Here is a 4,669-nt window from a genome sequence, read left to right as displayed (position 1 = left end):
GCAAAGCAAAAAAAAAAAAAAAAAAGGCAAATTGTTAAGAGCATATGGTAACTTCTCAATGCTGAAAGCTAGGATCACAGCCGCTCTCGGGACATGAATGTCTGGTAGAAAAGAAATTAAAAATATAGTCACCACGTACCATCTAAACACAAAGACATAATGGGCCCTATTCATGAAGCTGCTCCTTCTGTGTTCTGACAAAGTAGTAACAGAGACTTGGAAAGATGCAGCAACAACAGAAGGAATCCAAATAAAAAAGTCTGAAAGAAAACAAACCTGAGACAACCCTACAGCCTGATCCATTAGGGTGTAAAATCCCCCGGAGGCCTGGTAATTCTCGTGAGCCTCTCCACTTCCCAAGGGCAGGCAGCAAGCAGGGCATCCCCTGTTTCCATAGAAAGTTTTCTGCAGACCCAGGTGGATACCCAGTCCAGAGAAACTGATGTGGATGCTCCCTGAGACATTCTGTTCATTGATGGCAGACCCCTGGATTTCTAAGATTTACCTGTGCCATGGAATCAACCTACTGAGACCACCGTGGGTTGAGCCAGGGTTCCCTGGCTGGACCTCAAAAATCAAGGTGATAGGTCAAGGATGGGCTGTGACATGGGCTGGTTTATGAGCCCACAGCCACACTGGAAGAACTGGTTACAGGCCAGAGCCTAGAACCTCCTGGGAGCCAGGGTCACAGAGCTCCAGAAAAGAATCGAGGGCCCATTAAGATCTGAAGGACTCAGCCCAACTGTGTGCTAATAATTACCTTGGACTTTTTAAAACCCAGAAAAATAAATTGATTTTCAGACCAGAGGGGGAAATTAAACAAACTTAGTGCTTTCTTTCACATCAAAGCTAAGGCAGGATACGAAGCATGCTCATCCAGACCGCACCCTGGAGCTTGCAGGAATGCCAGGAAGTCACATTGGCCTCATTTCCCCAGGGCCGAAACCCACAGGAGACGGTGCCTTCAGACGTTATGTTTGTGAGAGATCACACTCCAGTAACTCCGTGACTGATATTCAATTGTCCTGCCTATGACAGTGTTTGCTCAGGTCAGCTCTAAAGAAGAATGAATGTATGTTTATATTTAGGGAATTTCTGCATTTAGGTATGTTTACTCTTAAATCACTTCAAATGGCTTTGTAGATTTTAGCAAAGTAAAAATGATTTATACTCAAGCTAACCATACACATACCCTATGACCCAGCCACCATTCCTAGATACCTACGTAACGGATATGTACACGTATGTGCACAAAAGTCATTTACAAAAATGTACATAGCTGCATTACTCATTATAGCCAAAAAACTAGCAGCAATCCAAACATCCTTCAGCAACAGAATGGATAAATAAGCAGTGATATATTCCTGCAACAGCATAGCATAGAATAATCAATGACTTACGTATGCAATGTGGAGTAAAAGAAACCAGACACAAATGAGGACATGCTGTATGATTCCATATATAAAGTTCAAAACTGGGCAAAACAAATCTACAGTACTTGAAGTCCCAATAGTGTTTATCCTTGGGGAAGAGAGTGAGTGTGGTAACTGGGAAGGTGGCGTTAGAAGGCCTCTGGGATGGTGGTAATCTATTTCTCAGCTTGGCTGGAGTTTTAAAGGGTGTGCTGCCTTTTAAAATTCATCGAGGAGGGAGGGCATAGCTCAGTGATAGAGTGTGTGCCAAGTATGCACAAGGTCCTGGGTTCAATCCCCAGTACCTCCATCAAACAAGGAAATAAACAAATAAACCTGATTACCTCCCCACCATCAATCAATCAGTCATCAAATTCATCAAGCACTTACAATTTGCTCACTTTTCTGTATCTTCTGTATGTTGATAAGAAATGTGTTTCTAAATATTTAAAAATATCTTTTTAATGATCCACATGGTAGTTGTAACTGTTACTAGAGACCAGCATAGTGATGTAGAAAACCATGTAAAATTTCTGAATGTGCAGGTGGCATGTTTGATGTACCTGGATAGACCCCAAATTACGACAGTTGGTGACCATTATTGTTTGGTATTGCTGATACCTGAAGTCCTACACCTTGCTTAAATCTGGGTATTGGGCAGACTACATTGTTCAACAGCGTATTCTTGGAGTTTAAAGTAATTTAAGATATTCACAGGAAGACCTAGCCAGATGATGACCTGGCTCTTAGCAATTGGTCTTCCCTCCACGTCTTACTTTAGAATTGAAGTCCTCATCCTAAAAATACACCTGGGATCTCTTTAACTTGATATGATGGATGGCCCAGAGGTCAGTGCAAGTGTGCAGAAGACAAGACCCTTGATTAACCCAGGAGAATAAAAAACTATGAGTGCCAAAGAAGAAGTCAAAGGATTTCTTTAGAATTTTTTTTGTATGTTACTTTTTTAAATGTAAATTTTGTCAGTCAGAAAAAAATTGTATTATTCCTTTAGTGGTTCAGTGGCTAAAGAAAAATACAAATATTGTTATGATAGAAGAGTTTAAGCTTTTTAAAACAAATTTATTGGGGTGTAATTTATGTACTATATGTCACTCATTGGCACTGCACAACTCAATGATTTTAGTAAATTTATGGAAATGTGCAACAATCACCATCATCCAGTTTTAGAACATTTCTGTCGCTCTTAAAAGTTTTCTTGTGCCCATTTACAGTTAATTCTCGGACCTGCTGCCAGCACTAAGCAACCAGTTTTCCTTTCTGTCACTATAAATTTGCCTTTTCTTACATAAATGGAATCATACAGTGAAGTCTGTTGGATTTTTGCTTCTTTCACTTAGCATGACATTTTCAAGGTCCATTCATGTTTTAGCAAGTATTAAAACTTCACTGCACTCCTTTTATTGCTGAATAGTATCCCATTACATGGATATCTCATGCTTTATTTATCCATTCCCCAGCTGATGGACATTTGGATTGTTTCCAGTTTGGGGTTATTATGACTAAAGCTGCGATGAACATTTGTATACAAGTCTTTGAGTGGGCAAATGTTTTCATTTCTCCTGGATAGATTCCAGGAGTGGAATTGCTGGGATGTATGGTAAGCCTATGTTTAACTTTTTAATGAAGTTGCCCAACTATTTTCCAAACTGTTAGCTATTTTACACTACTACCAGTGATGTCTGAGGATTCTGGTTTCTCCACATCCCTGGCAACACTTGTTATTATCTGTCTTTTAAAAATTGGAACCATTCTGGCCATCATCAAAAAGTCTACAAATTCTGGAGAAGCTGTGGAGGAAAGAGAACCCTTCTATACTGCTGGTGGGAATGTAGACTGGTGCAACCACTATGGCAAATGGTATGGAGATGCCTTAAAAAACTGAAAATAGAGTTACCGTATGATCCAACAATCCTACACCTGAGCATATATCTAGAGGAAACTCTAACTCGAAAAGATATATGCATGCCAATGTTCATTGTAGCACTGTTTACAATAGCCAAGACGTGGAAGCAACCTATATGTCCATCAACAGATGAATGGGTTAAGAAGATGTGGTATAGGTATACAGAGGAATATTACTCAGCCATGAAAAGAATGAAATCATGCCATTTGTAGCAATGTAGGTGGACCTAGAGATGATCATACTAAGTGAAGTAAGTCAGAAGAGAAAGACAAATATATGAATTCACTTATATATGGAATCTAAAGAATAATACAAATGAGCTTATTTACAAAACAGAAACAGACTCACAGACATAGAAAACAAACTTATGGTTACCAAAGGGGGAAGAGGGAAGGAGGGATAACTTAGGAGTATGGGATTAACAGATACACACCACTATATATAAAATATATAAACAGCAAGGTATATACTGTGTGGCACAGGGAACTATATTTGATATCTTGTAATAACTGATAATGGAGAAGAACCTGAAAAAGGGCTATTTTCATGAGTATATTCACTTTGTAAAAACATATCAAGCTTATAATATATATAGTTCTTCTGTAGATGTATTATTCTTCAATAAAAATTTACATTGTGGGGAAGGTATAGCTCAGTGCTAGAGTGCATGGTTAGCATGCACAAGACCCTGTATTCAATCCCCAGGACCTCTACTGAAAGAAAGAAAAAGAAAGGAAGAAAGGAAGAAAGGAAGAAAGAAAGGAAGAAAGGAAGGAAGAAAGGAAGGAAGGAAGGAAGAAAGAAACCTAATTTCTTCCCCCCCCCAAAAAAAAACCAAAAAGTAATTTAAAACATAAAAAATAATTTTTTAAAGTTTACATTAAAAAATTAACCTAGAGGGAAGAAAGGATGCTTTTTTATTTTTAATTTGTTTTTTCTCTCTTTTTTTTAAACTTTTTTTTTTTTGCTGGGGAAGGAGGTAGTTAGGTGTATATATGTATGTATGTATGCATGTATTTAATGGAGGTACTGGGGATTGAACCTAGGACCTCGTATGTGCTAAGCATACACTTTACCACTGAACTATACCCTCCTACCCAATGCTTTTATTTTCTTAATGTTAATACTTATAATAAAATTGCTATGTAATATCCTAGAAAAAATTGTGCACTCCAATATAATCTTCAAATAGATTTCTGCAATATAAAGAGAAATGATAATCTTTTATATAATTTCAGAGTGCAGTTTCATGCCTTCCTTTAAAATCTACTAAAATAAAGTCTCTAATTCCTTTGTCATGAAGCCCACCAGAACTTACTACCAAGTCCTGAAA

The sequence above is a fragment of the Camelus dromedarius genome, chromosome 2 (assembly GCF_036321535.1).
Source record: "Camelus dromedarius isolate mCamDro1 chromosome 2, mCamDro1.pat, whole genome shotgun sequence".
In the NCBI taxonomy this organism is placed as follows: domain Eukaryota; kingdom Metazoa; phylum Chordata; class Mammalia; order Artiodactyla; family Camelidae; genus Camelus; species Camelus dromedarius.
The sequence above is the reverse complement of the archived record's forward strand: the minus strand, read 5'-3'. Positions refer to the sequence as shown.